Genomic DNA, 24,706 nt, shown 5'->3' on the forward strand with positions numbered 1-24,706 from the left:
ATCTTTGATATGGATGCTATGCAGCAAGGAAATATTCCTATGGGTATGTCTCAGATGACTTGCACACACTTCACATCTTCTTGATGTATATCTTTGCTTAGTAAGAAGCCTGCTGTTCAGGCACCAGTGGCTCATGCCTGTAATCCTAACTACTCTGGAGACTAAGATCTGAGGATCATGGTTAGAAGCCAGACCTGGCAGGGAAGTCCATGAGACTCTTAATTCCAAAAAAAATCTAGAACTATGGCTCAAGTGGTAGAGTACTAGCTTTGAGCAAAAAGGCCCAGGCCTCTGCTGGCTGCTGGTGGCTCACATCTACAATCCTAGTTATTCAAGGAGGATGAGATCTGAAGATCATGGTTCAAAGCCAGCCCAGGAGGAAAGTCCGTGAGACTCTTACCTCAATTTCTCAAGAAAAAGCCAGAAGCGGTGCTGTGGCTCAAGTGATAGAGGGCTAGCATTGAGCAAAAGGAACTGAGACAGTGCCCCAGGCTGACAAAAAGAAAAACGAAAGAAAGGAAAAAAGCCCAGGTCTTGAATTCAAACCCCATGACCAGCACACATATGTGCACACACACACACACACACACAAACACACACACACACACACACACACACACACACACACACACACACACACACGCACGCACATGCACTAGATTTTTTTTTAAAAAGCCAAGTTCTGACCTCCACTGTCAGTTCACTTTTTCTGGGGTCTCCTATAATCCACATACCCGCACTGCACCAGTTGCTAGTGAAAAATTGTGTTTAACATGCAAATATGTTCGAAGGTGCCCCATCCTTCTTCCAGAAGCCTGTAATTTGGGTAAGCAGGCCTCAGACAAGAGTCTCACAAATTAGAGAACAGCCAGGGACATTGACTCCTGGAATACAAATCCTGAATCATTCATTCATACAACTATTCATCTTATATTTTCTGTATACCAGGCTTGGGACAAGGAGCTAGAAGAAAGAACAGTGAACCAAAAAGAAAGTCCCTGCTCTCAAGAGCCAAGAATCAACAAATAATACGAACTTTAGTATTAGGCCACGCATGGTCACATAAAGTCTATCAGGAGACAGAGGAAAAGAGGATCATGATTTGAGGCTAACTCGGGCAAAAAGCTAATGAGATTGCATCTCCAACAATAAGGTTGGTATCATGGTACACATTTGTGATCACAGTTATGTAAGAGGCTTTTAGGTAGGAAGATCACATCAGCAAAAGATGTGAGAAAAACTAAAGAAAAGAGATCTGGGGATATGGCTCAAATGGAAAAGCCCAGCAAGCATGAAGCTCTGGGTTCAAATACCAAATACTGCAAAAAATAATAATAATTAAAAAATATAGCTCTGTGGTTTCTTTTTTTCCCCCAATGATAAGAATCATACCCAGGGCCTCACATGCTACACATGTATTCTACCACTTAGTTATACACTAAGCCCTTCCTTTATTAAAGTAAGTTTTTGTTTTTAAAAAAATTTAAACCTAGCCAAAACTAGAGAGACCAGTTCACTGTCCCAATACCCAGATTCAGCAATTAGGAAGATTTTGTTATATGTTCTTAAGTTTATTTGAGTCTTTTTCCTCCATAAAGTTTTTTTTGTTTTGCTTTGCTTTTTTGGGGGGGGTACGGTTGTGGGGCCTGAACTCTGGGCCTGAGCACTGGCCCTCAGCTCTTCAGCTTAAGGCTAGCACTCTATCACTTGAACCACAGCACCACTTCCAGCTTTTTTCTTTTTGCTTATGTGGTGCTGAGGAATCGAACCTAGGGCCTCAGGCATGCAAGGCAAGTGCTCTACCACTGAGCCACCTTCCCAGCCCTTTGCTTTGCTTTTTTAAGAGAAGGTCTCATTATGTTGCCCAGTTCAACCTTGAACTCAAAATCCTCCCGCTTGAGCCTTCCAAGAACATAATTCCTTTCACTCTAGTCTCCCAAGTGCTGGGATTACAGGCTTACGCTGCTACACCTAGCTTGTTAAAAGATTTTAAACAAATTTAATATCTTAAATCATTTTGTGCTGTGTACTTTATATTTACCTCTAAGTTATGAGCATTATCTCATATTACCAAAACACTATTTGCACATCTTGCAAAATTCACAATAAGGAGTTTTTACTTAGCCTGATTTCCACAGGCAGTTTTCTATGGGGTTATGAAATCCAGAAATGGTATGCCAGTGTTGGTTCTTTGTTTCCAAGGTGCAAATCCATATCTCCCCTTAAATTTTCAATAGCAACAACTTACAGGTATTAATGTTCAGTGGCAGCCAAGCCTGGGTTCCTGTTTGGAGTGACAAATCATAATAATGTCTTGCCTTTGCAGCCATTTTCCTACCCATAGCATCACAGCCTATCCCATGGTGACCATCCAGATCAGTGGCCACCAGAGGCTCATCCAGCCATATATCCACAACTACTCCTGGCTGCTCTGTGCTGCCTTGGCTCTCTATAGTGCCCATGTGACCAGCACAGAGGACATGGATGGGGAAAAACTGGGTCCTCAGGCCTGCAGCAGTGTCGCCATCCTTCAGAGCCAGTGCATGCAGCTCGTCGGGGACTGTCTGGTGAAGGCTCACCAGGGCAAAGGAGATTGTTCTTCATGCACAGAGTAGACCCCAGCTAGTGGTGGAGGCAAAGCCCAGGCATCAGTGAAAGATGATGCTAGTCTCAGAAGCAGCAGGGTCTTGTGGCCTACAAGAGGGATTCACCCCAGCCTAGAATTTAAATCTCAGGCTCACTTGAGAGGACTATTGGTATAAAGTAACATTTAGTTTCTCAAAATGTTTACATGATGTTACAAAAATAATAAGTAGAATTCTTGAAGTCTGTGGATAGAATATTTAGTACTTGAATGTTCATAACTTTGCTTAGGAAAGCCAGATAGATATTGTTAACCTAGAGGGCAAATCTATTTCCATATGCCAGATAAGAGTTATCTATAAAGTAATTTAGCAGGCTTTGGTGTTGCACATCTGTAATCCCCACATCCCAGAGGGAGCTTCTCCTTTTCTATTTCTAAATACCCTATGTGGTTAAAATGTATCCTTCCTCCAATCTATTTAGCAAACACTGAAACTGCCCTGGAAAGGACTGAAAAACCCCTGGTAAGTATTGTACTATAGGAATGCCTATTGCAGGTAACCATAATTCCACAATCAAACACTGGAATCCAGGGATTAAAAAAAAATCTTCACTAGCTATACAACAGAAAAGGACCTCATATCTAAAATATACTTAGAGATCCAAACATACCCCCAAAACAAATCCTCAAAAAACAACCACCCCATTAATAAGTGGACTAAAGAATTAAAAAGAACTTCTCTGAAGGGGAAATAAAAATGGGCAATAGACACATGAAAAAATGTTCAACATCTCTGGCCATGAAAGAAATGCAAATCAAAACTACATTGAGATTCTACCTCACCCCAGTTAGCATGGACCATTATCAAGAAAACTAATTTGAACAGATCCTGGAGAGGGTGTGGCCAAAAGAGAACACTACTACACTGTTGGTGGGAATGTAAACTTGTTCAACCACTCTGGAAAGCAGTATGGAGGTTTCTTAAAATACTAAACATGGAGCTCCCCTATGATCCAGCAATCGCACCCCTGGACATTTACCCAAAAGACCATAAACAGCACCTATGTTTACTACATCATTATTTACCATTGCTCAGATACTGAATCAACCAAGATGCCCCTCAGTAGATTCATGGATCAAGAAAATGTAGTATATATACACAATGGAATTCTATGCTTCCATCATAAAAAATGGCATCGCTCCATTTCCATTTCCAAATGGAAAGACATGGAAGCAATCATATGAAGTGAACTAAGTCAGACCCAAAGAACATAGTCTCCATGGTTTCTCTCATTTTTAATAGTTAGTGTGTATCTAGGATAATCCTAGCAGAGGGTCGCAATAGCTCAATAGCTATGTACATATGATGCTAATCAAAATGAACTCCAAGATATGGAAATGAGGGTTTTGTTTTGTTTGTCATTTTAGTGTACTGTTTGCAGTTATTTCTTTTTTCTTTCATTTTTCCCCCCTTTGGTTTATTCCATATGGTCACTGTCTTTGATTTCATTACCCTTTGTCTTGTATATAAGTTTACCTGATTTTGTGAAGGGAAGGGAACCATAGAAACAGTGGGACAAGGGTAAACCAATGCAACATTACATGCTATGTTGGAAATGAACTTTACAACTTGGGAGGAGGGAAAGCAGGAGAAAACAAGAGAGAGAATAACACTGTTTGAAAGAAATGTACTCATTACTTTACTTATATAACTAACTCCTCTGTACATCACCATGAAAATAAAATAAATAAATTTAATTAAAAAAATAAAAATGTACTTGTAGAGTTGGGTGCCAGTGGCTCATGCCCATAATCCTAGCTAATCAGGGAGGCTGAGATCTGAGGATTTAGGTTCAAATCCAGCCAGGCAGGAAAGTCCATAAAACTCTATATCTCCAAATAATCACCAAAAACCCACAAGTGGAGCTGAGGCTCAAATGGCAGAGTACTATTCTTGAGTGGTCAAGCTAAGGGAGAGTGCCTAGGCCCTGAGTTCAAGCCCCAATTCTGACACAAAAAAATGATGAATCATGGTTGGGCGCCGGTGGCTTACACCTGTAATCCTAGCTACTCAGGAGGCTGAGATCTGAGGATCACAGTTCAAAGTCTGCCTGGCCAGGAATGTCTGTGAGACTCTTATCTCCAATAAACGACTGGAAAACTGGAAGTGCTCCTGTGGCTCAAGTGGTAGAGCGCTTGCCTTGAGTTGAAGACCTCAGGGACAGCACCCAAGCCCAGAGTTCAAGCCCATGACTAACAACAACAACAAAAAAAGATGAATCTGTGTGAAAGTCAGGCTTGGTGGCCATATCTTTTAGGAGACTGTAATAGGGAGGATTGCAGTTCTAGGCCAGCCTGACAGAATAGTTTTCTAAGGTAGTGGGCTGTAGTGGAAAATACTTGTAATTCCAGCAACAATAGGAATCCTAAAGTAAAATCTCAGCTCAAACACATACCTGGGTGAAAAATGAGAGTCTAGACTTGAGGTAACCATTGAAAAATGGTATGCTCCAGCAGTAAGGACACCTGTCTTGTCAGTACCAGGCCCTGAATTCAAATGATGGTATTATGAAAAAAGAAAGTATTAGCCATGCTTTGAGGCAAATAAAGTATCTCCAGACATAGTGGTCTTCAGATATTTTTTTCACTTGAGATATAAAGAAATGGCAACTAATGATGGTTTTTATTAAAACATGTTGGAGGGAGAAGCAAGGTCTAAAACAGGGTTTAAAACATGACACATAAAAATGGTCTCCCTTCTTATGTTCTGATGGCTAATGTCTTCAAGGTTTGTATACTCAGCACATTGGCTTCTTGTCATGTATTACCTTCTTCTTTGGAGGTGAATAGAACTACAGTACTCTTTTTAGAAGTCATTAGAATAAATCTGAATATATAGTTCAGAAAACAATTCACTTTCGGGGCTGGAAAGGTGGCTCAGTGTTAGAGCACTTGCCTTGCATGCATGAGGCCCTGGTGTCAATTCCTCAGCACCACATAAGCAAAAAGAAAAAGACGGAAGTGGTACTGTGGCTCAAGTGGTAGAGTGCTAGCCTTGAGCTGAAGAAATGAGGGACAGTGCCCAGGTCCAGAGTTCAGGCCACACGACAGGACCTTCCCCCCCAAAAAAAGAATTAACTTTCAAGAACAGCTAACATTTTAAAAAATTAACATATTGGCATATATAGTTTGTGCCAAGGAGTTTTCCAGTTTAAAGAGCTGACTGTGATCAAGTTTTGTGAACTGACAAGTCCTTCGTACACTACTTAAAGATAATAAAAAAATATTTCAAAAATCCCCCCACAAGGTCTCCCTTAACTCAAGAACAATGGATATTTAAACGTTACAGAACTCTAGACTAGGAAAACAGAAACCTGAATTTGAGACCTGATTGTAGCATGTTATCTTTTGATCTTGATAAGATCCATTCATCTCTTTAAATATCAGTGAATGAATCTCATAAATTCAAATAATAACACCTGCTTTGCCCCACTTCTCTGAATTGTCACGTGCCTATTGTAAGATGATAACATTTAAAGAAACTGAAACCGAAAAATCTTGCCAAAAGTAAATATTCTATAGATTTGTGTAATAGGAGAAACCCTAGGTCTCCTTGGCTCAGGCTGAAATTTTCTGAATAGAGACCCGGAAACACAACAAATCAAAGAAAGGTTGGACAAATGGGATTGCATAAAGTTGCAGAGCTTCTGCAGGGCAAAGGACATAGCTAGCAAGATCAATAGAAAGCCCACGGATTGGGAGAAGATCTTTACTAGCCATACAACAGACATGGTCTCATATCTAAAATATACTTGGAACTCAAAAAATTAAACTCCCCAACAACAAATCCTCAAAGAAACAACTTCCAAATAAATAAGTGGGCGAAAGACTTAAAGAGAAACTTCTCTGAAGAAGAAAGAAGGATGGTCAATAGACACATGAAGAAATGTTCAACATCCCTAGCCATAAAAGAAATGCAAATCAAAACAACATTGAGATATCACCTCACTCCAGTTAGAATGGCAAAAATCAAGAACTCTAACAACAACAGATGCTGGAGGGGATGTGGACAGAAGGGAACCTTACTTCATTGTTGGTGGGAATGTAAACTTGTTCAACCACTTTGGAAAGCAGTATGGAGGTTCCTCAAAAGACTTCACATAGAACTCCCCTATGACCCAGCAATCCCACGTTTGGGATTTACCCAAATGTTTACAAACAAGACCACACTAAAGCTACCAGCACAACTATGTTTATTGCAGCATTATTTACCATAGTTAAGATATGGAACCAACCCAGATGCCCCTCAGTAGATGAATGGATCAAGAAAATGTGGTATATATACAAAATGGAATTCTATGCCTCCATCAGAGAGAATGACATTGCCCCATTTGTTAGGAAATGGAAAAAATTATACTAAGTGAAGCAAGCCAGGCCCAAAGAAACATAGGTCCCATGGTTTCCTTATTTGTAATATCTATTAGATGTATGAGTCAAGTGGAAAAGGTCAGATAATGTGATGTCAGGAAAATGAACCTTTAGATATGTATTTTAATATTTTTTTTCTTTTATGCATGTGTTTCTAACGCATTTATAAGATTATCTCTTTGTTGCTTTGTATGTCCATCCCCCACAGTATAACCCCTGCTTTCACTATATTTGATGTCAGTATAACTTGTGGAGGAGATGGGGGAAAACCAGTTGTTTAAGGATACAGGTGGACCTGTTGCAACAATGAGAAGTACAAGTTGTCATGTCCAAAACGAACTTTACAAAGTCGTTGCGGGGGGGGCAGAAGGGGTGGAAGGAGAAGGATTAGGATTGGGATTTGGGGGGGAGGGGGGAGGCTGGGAAGGGATGTGAAGGGTAAACAAAGGAGGAGGCTGCAATGCTTGGTAAGAAATGTTCGCATTATCCTGCCCATGTAATTGTAACTCCTCAGTACAGTATGTTCACAAATAAAATAAAATAAAATTTAAAATATATATATAAGGCATGAGTTTTCTATTTTCCATATTCTAATGTATCAATGACAAACTATGAATGTGACTGAAAGCACGAAAGTGGAGATTCATGGCTCAGGGAAGGACCTTCCCCTGAGTGCTAACCAAATCATACTCCATCAACACGCTTTGGCAAGATGCTCTACACATCATTTTAGTGAGAGTTTTTCATTATTCTTTTTGCTTTTAGCATCTGTTTAACTTACGTTTCTCCCATAAGTTCCTTAATTAAATAATACATTCCTGCTTGCATAAGAAAACTGAAATGACAAGAAAAGTAACTCTGAGATATTGAATCTACTTATGGCAAAATAGAAATCATTCAGAGCACATCAGAAAGAAGTGAGAAAAATAAAGCAATGCAATAATACTAGGAGAACAAAAGAATAGACAGAAACTAAAAAGAAGGTGGGGCCAGTTGTTTTGTTTGTATAGTAACTAGAGAAATCAGCTAATAAAAGCAAATGAAGATGATCTCTGGTAGCTCATGCCTATAATCCCAGATACTCAGGATCAGAGGGATAGAGGGATGAAGTTCAAAGCTTCACCAGGCAGATAAATCTGAGACTCTTATGTTTAATTAACCACCAGAAGACCAGAAGTGGAGATTCAGCTCAAGTGATGTGGCACCAGCCTTGAGTGAAAAAAATCTAAGCTAAAGAATAAAAGCCAAACAATAGTAGAAGTCCATGATTTTGAGCCCCAATACACACACACACACACACACACACACACACACACACACACACACACACACACACACACACACACACATCAACTGAGAAAGAACAAAGGTGAAAATAAACTACGTTAGAAAACTGCAATCATTGGCTAGAATAGCCAATGTTTCCAAGGAAAAATAACTGAAAACAAGTCTTGGGGACCAAAATTTTTTTAAAAATCTAAATAGAGTCTCACATTTTAAGGCTTAAGAAAAAAAGCCCATGCACCGCCTCAATCCTATAAGGCAGGGCAGTTGTCAGGCTCTTATCTCCAATTAACCACCAGAAAACCAGAAGTGGCGCTGTGGCTTAAGTGATAGGGCACTAGCCTTAAGCTGAAGAACTCAGTGACAGTGCCCACGCCCATAGTTCAAGCCCCAATGACTGATGAAAACAAAACAAAAAAAAGAAGAAACCTCAAAATGCTATTGTTCCTATTCTCTACTCTTTATTCATAGCCTCCCTACATGCCTGGTGGGTACATTTATTTTTGGTCACTAGACACCAATCAAGTAATTCAGCTGCTGAATTCCACTAGCTGTCCTTTCATTGGCTTCACTGCTGATCATATTGATCTAGAGATAGTGTCAGATCTCCAGGTTGAGGATTTAGTCAACCCCCCAAAAGAAACTATATATATTATATATATACATATATATACATATACATGTACATATATGCACCAATACACACACACACACACACACACACACACACACACACACACACACACACACACACACACACACACACACAACGCTATTTGCAAGCCTCAGGTTATGATAACTAATTTCAGCCAAACAACTATAAATTGTGGTTTCATTGATTTATCGTTTGGCTGCTTTGCTAGAGCAACCCACAGTACTTGAGTATACACCTCACTTATGATTACATATTTATAAGAAAGGATATGACAAATGAACAGCCAAATTTAATATGGAGTGCATGAGGCAAGCTATAGTAGAAGGGTCGGGAGCTTCCATATCATTTTTCAGTATGCTCCCATCCAGGAACATCCACACAGCCATCTAGAATCTCCCTAGCAAACACTCTGTAAATTAAAGAGGCAGGGTTCACTAAGTCATAGGCTATTAGTAATCAACTCTATGTTCAACTCCTCCCACCTCCAGAGTTCAAAGTATGAAGCTGAACGTGAAATAGGCAACTTGAAAGATGCTTTTGCTGGAACATCTGAATTAACTAAACTCCCTCAACTTTGTATCTGTGCACTATGATCGGAGTTATTCCCTGCTGCAGTCACTTTACCATGCCCACCTTGCAATCTAGGAAATAGAACATTCACTGTTAAGTGTCGTGTGGAAGGCAAACTACTCCACAAGACACCCAAAAGCAAGATTCCCCAATGAGAATGAGATAACAATTCTCCAGAACTTCTCCAGAGACCTTGCTGGTGACTCAAGTCTTGGGTTAATTCTGCATTCCCCTGCCACTAGTTCTCTTTTTAACCTGAAGCCAACCTCTTTTCCTCCTAAAGATGCCTGATGATACACTTAAGTGCTTTCTTCTCATGGCTGCTATATAATAAGTATCTTTTCTCTGGTCTTCTTCATTTCTCTTTACTTGGCATATCGAACATAATTTGGGACTTCTAAATTTGGAAGAGGGAGCTTTTAGAAGACTTGAACCCCTCCCAGAAGTCATTCATTAGCATAAAAAACACTTATGAGCTGGGGATCAGTGGCTCACAGTTCCTGTTATCCTAGCCACTTAGGGGGCTGAGATCTGAGGATCAGCCTGGGCAGGAAAGTTTGTGACACTTTTATCTGCAATAAACCAGAAGAAAACTGAAAGTGGCATTGTGGCTCAAAGTGCTAGCGTGCCAGCTAGCCTTGAGTGAAAAAGCTCAGGGACAACACCCAAGCCATGAGTTCAAGCCCCACAACTGACAAAAACAAAAACAAAAACAAACAAAAAATCAAGACACTCATCACTCCAGAGTCTTCAAAGGCTTAGGGAAATGATTATAATATCTAAGTACATAATTCATAATATCATACATGGTTGAATAGAAATATCTGGATTTATTAGACACCTCATTTCAGGAAAGAATAATAATTGGAAGAAGTAAAAAAAAAAAAGGGAAAATTGCAAGTTAAAGTAATGTGCTAGTTATAAAGGTTTCCTGCAGGATACGAGTGACAGAATAGGCTAAACATTAGGACTCAAACAGACGTAAGTAATGAAGCCTCTTCCTCTTCTCTATTGAGCTATACTCATTCCTGAGACTAATGCTTTTGAAAAACTCACTTTATTCAATGACACCTTTTTAGAAAATTCACAGAATCGTTAACAGCTAGATACTTCAGGGTTTATTTGGCCATGGACTTGAATCCATTACACAGTATTACAGCTGAGGGCCAGTGGCTCACATCTGTAATGCCACACACTCAGAGGCTGAGATCTGAGGACCAAGGCTCAAAACTAGCCAGGCAGAGAAGTCAGTGAGACTCTTATCTTCAATTAAACATGAAAAAGCCAGAAGTCAAGCTGTCGCTCAGGTGTTAAGAGTGACAGCCTGGAGCAAAAATGCTAAGGGATGGTGCGCGGGCTCTAAGCTCAAGCTTGAGAACCAGCACAAAACAAAACAAAAGACAATAGCATTAAAGCCAACTAGGTGCTAAGCTTTACTAAAACACATCTAGAAGTAATATATTCACTACTTCCTGAAGAAACATAAGCTACACCTGGTGAACTCTGAATATGAGAAAAATCTTCCCTGGGTTTCAAGGTTGCTGCCCATCTAAGTGTTGTATTCTTTACTTTCTCATTCTAATATATTGAGCAAATATGAATAGAGACATCACATACTAATCTTCTAGAAACTCATCTCCCTGTTGTCCCTCATAGTAGTAACAAGAGTTCCTCATCAAGTTCCATGTACTGACATCACCACAAGTCCTGGTTTCTGTAACAAGCATGCTCCTTTCATTTTTCATCAGGAAGTAGTAAAGTAGGAATGGGATAAAGACATCCCTCAGCTTCCCAGTGTCGATGCAATTAACAAGAATTTGAGATCCAGGACCTCCCCCCCAAAATCTGTATTAATAGCTGAGAGAGAGAGAGAGAGAGAGAGAGAGAGAGAGAGAGAGAGAGAGAGAGAGAGAGAGAGAGAGAGAGAGAGAGAGAGAGAGAGAGAGAGAGAGAGAGAGAGAGAGAGAGAGAGAGAGAGAGAAAGAGAGAGAGAGAGAGAGAGAGAGCGACTCTAACAAAGTAGTTCAGCAACCATTTATTTTAGTGTAATAGGATAAAGTGCAGAAAACTAGGACAGGGAAATGAGAGTAAAGAAGACTCCAAATGTAGGTTAGTGTCTAGAGAATTTATCTGGGGGATATCATGTTGAATTCCTATCTACACACCTGCTCATCACCTAGCAACTCTTAATCATTAGAGACAATACGTTCTGGGTAGGTTTATTACATAAAACACAGCCAAAATGTTTCTTAATATACAGAAGCTGAAGATGTGGTCTCAGCTCATGAAAAACACATCAGCAAAATAGGTGCAAATTTCAGAACTTCAACTTTCAAAACTAGTCCTTCAATTTCCTGGCTATTTAAAGATTTGGCAGTTTCTTCCTATAAGTCTGTAAGGAAGCCAACTTGTCCTTTATTGTATTCTTCCTACTCTAATAACTTCCTAACATCTAAAAGGGGTGGTGAACATCAGGCTGGTGGGATATATTACATGTCTGAAATCATCTGGTACATGGCTGCCCAAGCCATCACATATATAGATAATTCTGGTTGGCCTGCAAATTCTGGATGTTACAAATATCCAAATGTGTTTGTGACTTTAACTAAGTATCACTATCCCACAATACTGTGAAATTTGTGAAATTTATATAATCACAATAAAAAATTGCAAAAAAAAGAAAGAAAGGAAAAGAACTGTCTGGATCTCCAATTCTAACGTTCAAGTTATTTTGTATATGTATGTGTTTCTGTTTCTCTCTATCTCTCTCTTTTTCTGAGTGTGTGTGTGTGTGTGTGTGTGTGTGTGTGTGTGTGTGTGTGTGTGTGTGTGTGTGTGTGTGTGTGTGTGTGTGATGTCTCCCCTGGGATTTTAAGCTCATGGAAGGCAGGAAGCATTCTTAGTTATGCCAACCCTGTCAGAACTTATCACATATTTTTACATGCAGGAGCCTGAGAATGGAGCATACAAGGTAGAGGCCAGCCAACATAGAAATGTTCAGGGACTCTATCTCAGTGGAAGAACCATGGTACATTAGTGCACATCCATCATATTATTAAGAGTAAGAATCATGAAGTAGGAGGATCCCAAATATAACCATTGCCCAAAAGGGCTTGTCATGTGCTTGAATGCCTGCCTACCATGTGCAAGGCCCTGAGTTTGAACTGTCAAAAAGGAAAACACTTGTGTGTGTGTGTGTGTGTGTAAGTGTGTGTGTATTTGTGTGTGTGTGTGATGCTTCACTTGGACTTTAGGCTCATGGAAGGCAGTTAGAATTTTTGGTTCTATTGTCACTCCCATGGCTTAACATGGTTTTACATTTAGAAAGGACAGTTAAATTTTCCACTACCATGTAACAAGCCCAAGCAAAATTTAGTGAGTTAAAACAACAGCAGGAAACATCAGTTCTCATGGTTCTGACTTTTGAGTTGTCGTTAGCTGTTCAGTTTAGCATCTGCTGAGGTCACATCTTCTAGGGTCTGCTGTGTTGCTGGCCAATTTGACTATGGTGGCATGACTTCTCTTTTTTCCTCTTCTCCCCCTCCTCCTCCTCCTTTTCTTACTTTCCTTTTCCTCCTCCTCCTCTTCCCTTCCCCTCCCTTCCTTCTTCCCTCCCTCTACCTTTCTTCTTCTCTCTACATCTCTTCTCTCTTCATTTAGCCTTCTAACCAAAAGCCTTTACATTCTGACCATTAGCATTCAAGAGCAAAACTAGAAGCTGCCATATTTTTTTACAAGTTACACTCAAAATGTCACAGCTTTGTTTCTGTCAATTTCTACTGGTCACAGAAAGATTAAAAAAAATATACAAATGGCTTTCAACTGAAAATAAGGTGTCCTACTCTTGAAAAGGTGATGGTGTCACCATCATGTTGGATCCTCAGCTTCCAACTCTCCACACAGAAATTCCAGGCACAGGCTGGCAAGGTGGCTTCGTGGTAGAGTGCTTGCATAGCATGCATGAAACCCTGGGTTCCATTCATCCATACCACATAAACAGAAAAAGCCAGAAGTGGTGCTGTGGCTCATGTGTAGAATGCTAGCCTTGAGCAAAAAGAAGCTCAAGGACAGCATCTAGGCCCTGAGTTCAAGCCCCAGGACAGGCAAAAAAAATCCAGATCCACTCATAAAAAGCAATTCAGGGCTTCACACGCATATGAGGTTGATAGGGAATTTTGACCCACACAACTTGCAGCCAAGATAAGTTGATACACCCAACCTGCCTGATGACAAAATGGGGGCAGGAGGCTGCAAAAGAAAGAAAAACGGGGAAGTAAGAAGGACAAAAGAATGAGAAAGTAAGACAGTAAATCTTTGGCATTTCAACCTCACACAAAACACAAAAGAGACCCATAAATCAGAAAGCCATCCAATTCTCAATTTAACCTGAGGCCAAACTCTGTAAGGAGGAAGACAGAACAAGACATAGGAAGACAGCTGAAGACTGTTCAAGATGGCAGATTTAGGATGAAATACTGTCTTGCCAGTGGCATAGACATGCTTCCTGCCTGCTCTCTTTCTTTATCACATTCTCTTCCAATCATTTTTTTTAATCATACTTACATACGTTTGCATCTTGCCTGAATTGTTAATTAGTTAGCTGCCCTAAAGTTTCTGGTAACAACTTTGGTGAGTTAGCCTGGAAGTTAGGAATGAAGTAAGTATGTGTCTTTTTCTATCTTGGACTCAAGAATCTCACAAAGTGGAAGTTCTGGCATGGATTTGTTTTAGTGTACCAGGATAAACCAGGAAGAAAGAAAAATAATATTGCTTCTTCTAACACAGGAAATGGGAGCTCCGGACTCAATGGTTTCTCCTGTTTGTATAGCTTTCTACTTTCTGAGCTAGTGGAACATAGGTAAAGTTCTCTAGCAAATCCTAATCCTTAGATAGTTCCTGGGTGGGTGAGACCTAACCAAAACACCAGTAAACCTCAAAACTTCTTTTGCCAGACAGGGCCTCTCTTTCATTTGGTTCCATTCATTCCTTGAATTTCCAGCTGTTTTCTATTTCAAACGGAGAAGGCAGATGTAGATAGTCCCATTTCTGTGTGTGTGTGTGTGTGTGTGTGTGTGTGTGTGTGTGTGTGTGTGTGTGTGTGTGTGTTGGGCAACCAGGTAGCAGAGAACATAATGGACTGCTTGGCAGTACCTGTCAGAGCTACTATAAATACAAATAGCAGCGAACAAAGCAAGACTGTAACTTTCTACCCACTAACAAGTTAGACATGTATGGATATTAGGTGGGTGAGCAACTATTTCTCTTCATCTCCCAGCTCTGATTAATTTTGAAAGAGCAAGCATAAAGTAACTCCATTTAGTAAGTAATCTCTTCTTACTCCTCTCCATAGTTTTCCATTTTCAGGACTAAAATTGTTCTGGTGGTCTCAATGTCTGTTGCTGGGATAGGTTGTCGTAGTTGGCATTGACTGGGTTTGAACTCAAGGTCTGGGCACTTTTCCTGAGCACTTCTGCTCAAGGCTAATGCTCTATCACCAAAGAGTTCCTTGGAGGTGAGATTCTCTTGAGCTATGTCTCCAGACTGGCTCTTGGCTGATTAGCTGGGAAATACAGTTTTAGACAGATTCTTTGTGCCCAGGATGGCTTTGAACTGTGGCAAAAGGAGTCTTTGCCATAAAAGCCCTTTATATTTCCAATTCAAGAAACAAGGAGATCAATGAGATTGAGGATACCTATAACTTGTTAATAATTAACTAACAATTTAAAACCCAGTAGATATTTTAAATTACAACTGATTGACATTCTAAGTACTGGCCCTTGCCTCTGTGCAGCTTGTTAAAAGTCATATAGCATTTAACCTTTAACAAATATACAGACCCTTTCTTGGGCTATAGCAGTATATCTTGTTTAACATTTTGGTTTGTAAACGCGTTTTTCTGGTTGACTGAGGAGCCTGATCTGTAGTGGTCCCAAAAATGCCTGCCCCTGTAGGCCTTTAGACAAATCTCACTAGTGACATAGTGTCAGGTCACAACCACTTTTCCTTAACATATAAATGAATGTGGCTGGGCCAGCTCAAAAGTCACTGCCATTTAGGACTTTGAAGCAGATACAGGGCGTTTGGGATTTCAATTATTCCTCACATTTTACAACTTTAGCTTTTAAAACCCAGTACCATAGATGACTGGCAAGTCCCTGCCACGTCAGACAGACATGGGCATTAGGCATGCCGACAAATTATCTTCCCATGACTTCTGGACTCTGATCAAGCTTTGAAGGGCCACGCAGAAGTGACTCCAGGATCTGATACCATCTCTGCCATCCAAAGAGCAGTGGCTTACTACCTCTGCATGTTCCAACATTCCCGGGGTTCCAGGAATGCCTTTCTCCGTGGTGGCATAAATACTTGTTTAGTAGTTTCCTTCATTGCTTGCTGGACTTGAACTCAGGGTTTGAGTATTGTCCCTCAGCTCTCCAGATCAAGAAATCCCAACCAACTTCGCTTTTGAGCACTCTGCTGGGAGATTTGAGATGACAATCTCACAGGCACCTTTCTCTGCACAGCCTGGCTTCACACCACTTTTCAGCTTAATTGGCTTTACTTATGGCCACATTTACCCCAAGTAAAAGCATCAAAGATGGGCACCGTAAGGAGATTTAAAAGCATGGTCTTACCTGGAATTTATTCAGGGCCAACATTACATCTGACAAACGTGTCCTCTGTCCTTTATTGTGGGCCTTTTGGAAACTGTTATAAAAAACCTATAATGGCAAAGTAGGTTAAACAATCCTTTTGGTAATCCTAATTTTTATTTTCTACTTTGAAATCAACCTTTAGTATAATTTTTCCTTTTAAACTTTACTTTGTCTGGGAGACCTGCCATTCCCCACAATGTCACAAATTTCTGACAATGGGGAGGACATTTGTAAACTTTTTTGAAAAGTCAGTTTACTTTGAATTTAAATTCCTCATTGAAACACTGGACAACACTCTTTACCTCTTTTTTTATTTTAATTTTCATTTTTTGTGAACATACTGTACAGAGGGGTTACAATTACATGGGCAAGATAATGAGTATATTTCTTATCAAGCATTGCAGCCTCCTCTTTTGTTTACCCTTCACATCCCTTCCGAGCCTCCCCCTGCCCCCCCCCCCAAACACACACACCCGCACCAAAGTTTTAAAGTTCATTTTCGACATGACAACTTCTATTTCTCATAGTTGCAACAGGTCCACCTGTATCCTTAAATCACTTGTTTTTCCCCATCTCCTCCACAAATTATACCAACATCAAATATAGTGAAAGCAGGGGTTATACTGTGGGGGATAGACATACAAAGCAACAAAGAAATAATCTTATAAATGCATTAGAAACAAATGCATGAAAGAAAAAAAACATTTAAATACATATCTATGGTTTCATTTTCCTAACATCACATTATCTGATATTTTCTGCTTGACTAATTCATATACTAGATATTGCAAATAAGGGAAACCATGGGACCTATGTTTCTGTGGGCCTGGCTTACTTCACTTAATATAATTTTTTCTAAGCCTTTCCATTTCCTAACAAATGGGGCAATGTCATTCTTTCTGATGAAGGCATAGAATTCCATTGTATATATATACCACATTTTCTTGATCCATTCATCTACTGAGGGGGTTCTGGGTTGGTTCCATATCTTAGCTATGGTAAATAATGCTGCAATAAACATAGTTGTGCTGGTAGCTTTAGTGTGGTCTTGTTTGTAAACATTTGGGAAAATGCCCAAAAGTGGGATTGCTGGCTCATAGGGGAGCTCTATGTGAAGTCCTTTGAGGAACCTCCATACTGCTTTCCAAAGTGGTTGAACAAGTTTACACTCCTACCAACAATGAAGTAATGTTCCCTTCTGTCCACATCCCCTCCAGCATCTGTTGTTGTTAGAGTTCTTGATTTTTGCCATTCTAACTGGGATGAGGTGGTATCTCAATGTTGTTTTGATTTGCATTTCTTTTATGGCTAGGGAGGTTTAGCATTTCTTCATGCGTCTATTGGCTATCCTTCTTTCTTCTTCAGAGAAGTTTCTCTTCAAGTCTTTCGCCCACTTATTTATTGGGCAGTTGTTTCTTTGAGGATTTGTTATTGGGGGATTTAATTTTTTGAGTTCCAAGTATATTTTAGATATGAGACCCTTGTCCATTGTATGGCTAGTGAAGATCTTCTCCCAGTCCGTGGGCTTTCTATTGATCTTGCTAACTATGTCCTTTGCCACGCAGAAGCTCTGCAAATTCATGCAATCCCATTTGTCCAACCTTTCTTTGATTTGTTGTGTTTCCGGGACGCTATTAGGAAAATTTCCACCTGCTCCAAGGAGACCTAGGATTTCTCCTATTCCATCCTGTAATGTTTTCAGAGTGTCTGCTTTGACTCCGAGGTCTTTGAGCCATTTGGAGTTGATTCTGGTGCAGGGTGATATATAAGGATCTAGCTTTAGTTTTCTACATGTAGTTAACCAATTTTGCCAGCACCATTTATTGAAGAGGCTGTCTTTCTTCCATTCTATTATTTTAGCTCCCTTATCAAAGATTAGTTGGCTATAGGTCTGTAGGTTCATTTCTGGGTTTTCAATTCTATTCCATTGGTCCTCAGATCTGTTCTCATGCCAGAACCAAGCTGTTTTGATTACTATGTCTTTATAATAGAATTTGAAATTTGGTATTGATATTCCACCAGCAGTGTTCTTTGCATTGAGGAGTGTTTTTGCTATTCGGGTTCTTTTTTTGTTCCATATGAATTTTTGGATTGCCTCTTCTATTTCCTTGAAGAGTGAGTTTGGAATTTTGATAGGTATCGTATTGAATTTGTAGCCATCTTCCTATAATAATCCCCCATTTACCTCTTGGCTGAAGGTTTAAACTGCCCATTTTTTTCTACAGTGTGAGTTACATTTAGGAAATCAACAGTTTATTTTAATGCAATAGCTCTGTACCAAGAATCTAGACTTAGTATCTCTTGCCCTTTAGAGATAAGTCAACTTAGATTTTTTGTTCACACACCCCTTATGGTGTAAGATGGTGGTGATTAACATTACAGAAACAAATTTCTTAACTGGCTTGTTTTTTATTCTTTTTGTACCCCAAATTCGCAGTCTTTTCATCATGTGTGTTTCAGCATGGCTGGAGTCTAGGCAAGGTATTGGCATCTCCCAGTGTGTATGGACTGTCCCATCTCTTGCTGGTTACCTGCAAAATTCTATATGCATTGGTTAAAGACCACTGGTGAAAGACCACACTGGCTTTTGCAGGCTGGTGTCACTGGTTTAGGCAGCTGTGACAACTTTGTTCTGTTACATGGGTATTTCCAATGCATAGGAGCAAACTGCATCTTGATGCATTGTGGTCCCTTGATCTTATAGGGAATTGATCATTGCACAGGGGACAAAACAGAGAATTAAAACCTGAGCCTTAGTTTACCAGTCATGGTCATAGGTACAATATTTAATCTTAGCATAGATAGACATAAGAAATAACATAAATCACAGCCAACTTAATTACCAATTTCATTGACTTGGAAAGGAAACCAGCTTTTCTAACTCCTTTCCCATGGTCTTTTAAAACTGCCTTTTTAAAAAAATTTTGGCTTATAGTCATGTCACAAAGCAATTCAGATTAAACAACAGCTTCCACTGACAAAAGATTTTTAGCAAGCAGAAAAGTTGGTAACTTTGGAACCATTACTATTTACATATTTTACATATAGAAAGACAGAGATGTTTGTGCACAGATTATAGAGCACATTAAATGCTAAAATTTGCCATTTAAAACTTTTGGAATTTTAGCAGTAATACGTTGCCTAATCATGGTAGAACCACATAGTTCACAACAAAAAATTTCCAACAACAAGTAACTTGTACTAAACAGGAATCAAGACATGAACAGACATATAGCATGACATAATGGCCCCTATCCTGGTCAGGTAAGGGGGGATGTTTATGGGACCCAAAAAACAGGCAAAGAAATTTATTCTGAAAGCAATATTCACGCCCCACCACCTCTTCACTCAGCTTCCCTCAGAGCACCTTGACTAGTTCCCTCCGCACCGACACCCCTGTCATGTTACCCCAGGGACCACAAGGATCGTTTTTGTCTGTATTTTACCCTGCCAAATATATAGCACAGTCCTTCCTCTTTCTGCTTAGCTCTATAATCCCATGGATATCTGTAAGTATTCAAGCTAGCTTTTGTCCATCATTTTCTCCATGAGTCTGGTTTTTTTAATTGCTACAGAATTAAATTTAGCAAAACCATAACATAATTTGTTATAGAACTAGAAATTTGGAACTAGAAAAAGCAATATTCTCCTCTTGAGAAATTCACTTTCACCTTCCATAACAGTGAGAAAACACAGACTCTCCACAATATCCACACTAGTGTTTTATTACTGAGAACAGTAGCATGGTCAACAAGTGAAAAATTCACAAGAGACTCAGTAGTAATTAAATATAAACAGCATGTAGTAAAATCATTTTGGCATTACTCATCCAAATCCAAATGCTTAAGAATCATGTCTTTATTTTTCCACCAAAGAAACTAGTAATAATAAAAGTTTTACAATTTCTAGTAATAGTAATAGTGACAGTGTTATAATGCATACATAGACCACACATATACTGGAAGACTTTTGGGGAGCAGTGGAGAAATTGATGCTCTCATGTCCTTGGGTTAAAGCATGACAGTACTTCCCCATCTAGCACTAACAAAACTCTCTGGATGATCTGAGTTCAATCTCCAAGTTCCAGAGCTCATATTTCTGAGAAATGTTTATAAAATTTCCTTGAACATCCATTTATTAATATAAAAGACACAAGTCAACAATTTCACTATCTTAATTCTTTGTCAAGCCTGTAAATAATTGATACCCATTCCTTTGGTCCAACCCCTGAATAATATGAAGGGGCATCATCCCTACTCTACACAATGAGAGGATGAGAAATATTGGCTCAGTGAGTGGTTTCCCCTTACACCTAGCTTAATTCTGACATGAAGGATTTCTGTATAATTTACAGAGGTTTCTGCCAAAGGTTTCCCTATGTTGGGTTTCTTTTTTGTGTGAGTGCTCTAATGCTGGCTGAAGGTTCATTTCTGCTTGAAAGACGTCCTCTAATGTTCAGTTGACATTCTATCTTGTCTCTAGGTCTCTGAAATCTATAGAGAAACCTCTGAAACTTCTGGCTAAATATTGGTCTACATTTAGTATACTCATATTTTCTCTCCTTATTATGTTCTTGGATGTACTGAGGACTGACTTCACATTAAAAATTGCATATTTGTTAGACCTGTTAGTTTTCTTTTCTCCTATGTGATTCAGTTCTCTGATGAACACTGTGCTATGCTGTCGAAATGGGGTTTTCTACATTGGTATTATTCATTCCTTGTCTTTCTTCTGTGTGCTCTATAAACACTCATTCATGCATGATTACTAAGTGAAGGACCTTTTTGATACTTGTTTCTTATTTTATTTTATTTTATTTTATTTGTGAACATACTGTACAGAGGGGTTACAATTACATGGGCAGGATAATGCATACATTTCTTACCAAGCATTGCAGCCTCCTCCTTTGTTTACCCTTCACATCCCTTCCCAGCCTCCCCCCTCCCCACCCCACCGAATCCCAATCCTCCCCCCTCCCCGCACCGACGTTGTAAAGCTCGTTTTGGACATGACAACTTGTACTTCTCATTGTTGCAACAGGTCCACCTGTTGATACTTGTTTCATTCATAATGTTTTTCTCCTGTGTGCTTTCTGTTGAAAATTTAACTATGACTTCTTGAAAACTTTCCATATTTTTTTATTAATAAGATTTTGTTCCCGTGTTCATTCAATTTGGAACCATGAGGTATGTCTTCTGGCTAAAAGGTTGCACATTTGCTACATTCACAAGGCTTCTATCAGGTTTTGGTTCTATCATGCAAATTTATTTTTCTTTCAGGTGAGACTTTCCATAGTTATCACATTCCTTAGGTTCCTCATGTGTGTGGATTCTCTTATGCTTCCTGAGGTATGAACTCCAAATGAAGGACTTTCCACATTTGTTACATTCATAAAGTTTTTCTCCTGTGTGTGTTCTCTGATGGAGATTAAGTTATGAATTAAATCTGAAATACTTTCCACATTTGTTACATTCATAAGTTTTCTCTCCTTTGTGTGTTCTCTGATGATCTAAATGTGAAATACTTCCACATTTGATATATTCATAAGGTTTCTCTCCTGTGTGTTCTCTGGTGAACAATAAGGTGTGACTTATGTCAGAAATATTTTCCACATTTTGTAGATTCATAATTTTTCTCTCCTGTGTGTATTCTCTGATGAGCAGTAAGTTGTGACTTTACTCTGAAATACTTTCCACAGTGGTTACATTTATAAGGTTTCTCTCCTGTGTGTGTTCTCTGATGAACAGTAAGGTGTGACTTATGGGTAAAAGACTTTTCACACACATTACATTCATAACGTTTTTCTTCTGTGTGTATTCTCTGATTGAGTGTAAGGTACGATCTAAGTCTGAAATACTTTCCACATTTGTTACATTTATAAGGTTGCTCTCCTGTGTGTGTTCTCTGATGAACAGTACGGTATGACTTATGGGTGAAAGACTTTCCACACACATTACATTCATAAGATTTCTCTCCTGTGTGTGTTCTCTGATGGACAGTAAGGTGTGATTTACGTCTGAAATATTTTCCACATTTTGTACATTCATAATGTTTCTCTCTTGTGTGTATTCTCTGATGAGCAGTAAGCTGTGACTTTACTGTGAAATACTTTCCATATTGGTTACATTTATAAGGTTTTTCTCCTGTTTGTGTTCTCTGATGAACAGTAAGGTGTGACTTATGGGTGAAAGACTTTTCACACCCATTACATTCATAAGGTTTTTCTCCTGTGTGTGTTCACTGATGGAGAGTAAGGCATGATCTAAGTCTGAAATACTTTCCACATTTGTTACATTTATAAGGTTTCTCTCCTGTGTGTGTTCTCTGATGAACAGTAAGGTATGACTTATAGGTGAAAGAGTTTTCACACACATTACATTCATAAGGTTTCTCCCCTGTATGTTTTCTCTGATGGAGAGTAAGGTGTGATTTTGATCTGAAATACTTTCCACATTTGTTACACTCATAAGTGTGTGTATTTTCTGATGGACAGTAAGGTCTGACTTCTGTCTGTAATACTTTCCACATTTGTTACATTCAAATAGTTTTTCTCCTGTGTTTGTTCTCTGATGAAGATGAAGGTGTGCATTACAGGTAAAAAAAAATTTCTACGTTTGTTACATTCATAAGGTTTCTCTCCTGTATGAGTTCTCTGATGTACAGTAAGGTCTGACTTCTGTCTGAAATACTTTCCACATTTGTCACGTACATAAGATTTCTCTCCTGTGTGTATTCTCTGATGCAAAGTGATGTATGACTTCATTCTGAATGATTTTCCACATTTGTTGCATTCATCAAACTTCTGTTCTGTGTCAGTTCTGTGATGCCTCCTGAGACCTGACTTTTGAGTGGAAAATTCCCTACATTCTTCCTATTCATAGGGTTTCTCTTCTGGTGTTGTTTGAGGTTGGTCAGAACTTAGTTCTGACGTCTTAGAGATTGATTTTGCATATTGCTTAATACTCATCAGACTTCTCTGGATATTTCCTCTCAGGTTTTGTAAGGTATAAATCCTTACTAAATGATTTCTCACATTCACTACCAGACTCATTGTAGGAGAGCATGTTCTGACACTGAATGAACTCATCCCTCCTCATTCTTAAGGAGTTCTCATCATTCCTATTCAGATCTGTCTTCTGTTTTGAGGTCAAGTTAGAAGTTGTCACTAATCTCACTCTTTGCTCTATTGTCTATTTGTGACAACTACGTCATACAGACATTCATCTGGACCTTCCTGGTAAGTCTCAGTCACATGCTCCATTTTTTTTAATATCTAAAATGAGTCATATAAAGAAGAAAAAAAACATACATAAGATCCAAATACTCCTTAATGAAAAGACATTTTTCCCATCTTAACTGTTACAAATTTTAAAATATTAAAGTAGAATTGATTTTTGAGAAATAAATTTCTTTCATCACAATGTATTGATTAAGAAAGTAATGCTGTTCCTTTTTTGTCATGGAGCCTGAACTCCAGTCCTGGTGTTGTCCTTCAGCTCTTCAGCTCAATGCTAGCTTTCTACCACGTGAGCCACAACACCACTCCCAATTGTTTCTGCTTATGTGGTGCTGACGAATCGAACCCAGAGCCTTAGGCATGCAAGGCAAATACACTACCACTGAGCTACTATAATCAAGAACTCTAATAAGATGTTAGAGGGGATATGGACAGAAGGAAACCCTACTGCATTGTTGGTGGGAGTGTAAACTTGTTCAACCACTTGGAAAGTAGAATGGATACTCCTCAAAAGACTCCACATAGAGCTCCCCTATAACCCAGCAATTCCATATCTAGGTATTTACGCAAATGATCACAAACAAGACCATACTAAGGCTACCAGCACAATTATCTTTATTGCCGCATTATTTACCATAACTGAGATAAGGAACCAACACAAATGCCCCTCAGTAGATGAATGGATCAAGAAAATGTGGTATATATACACAATGGAATTCCATGCATTCATTGGAAAGAATGATATGGCTCCATTTGTTAGGAAATGGAAAGACTTGGGAAAATTATATTAAATGAAGGAAGCCAGGCCCAAAGAAACATAGGTCCCATGGTTCCCCTTATTTGCAATAACTAATATATGTCTGAGACAAGCAGAAATGGTCAATAAGTTGATGTTAGGCAAAATGAACCCTAAGATAAGGACCCAAATGTTTTTGTTTCTTTCTTGCTATAGTTTCTAACTATATTTATAAGATATTTCTTTGTTGCTTTTATGTCCCTCCCCCACGGTATAACCACTGTTTTTACTGTATTTGATGTAGGTATAATTTGTGGAGGGGAAGGTGGACCCATTCCAACAATGAGATGTACAAGACGTTATGTCGAAAAACGAACTTTACAACTTTGGCGAGGGGGAGGGTGGGGGGAAGGATGGGAAGGGATGGTAACGGGAAACAAAGGAGGAGGCAAAAATGCTTGATAAGAAATGTACTCATTACCTTGCCCATGTAGTTGTAAGTTCTCTGTAGAGTATTTTCACAATAAAAAAAGAGTAAAACTGGTAGTTTATGATG

The 24,706-nt window shown here is 39.1% G+C and overlaps 1 pseudogene; it reads right to left on the reverse strand.

Annotated features, from left to right (window-relative positions):
- Positions 1 to 21,441: 21,441 nt before the first annotated feature.
- The window catches only part of LOC138837179 (zinc finger protein ZFP2-like), a 39,009-nt pseudogene continuing 35,744 nt past the window's right edge, over positions 21,442 to 24,706 (reverse strand).

Source organism: Dipodomys merriami, unplaced genomic scaffold (genome assembly GCF_024711535.1).
Source record: "Dipodomys merriami isolate MVZ:Mamm:240054 unplaced genomic scaffold, mDipMer1.0.p SCAF_265, whole genome shotgun sequence".
Lineage (NCBI taxonomy): Eukaryota > Metazoa > Chordata > Mammalia > Rodentia > Heteromyidae > Dipodomys > Dipodomys merriami.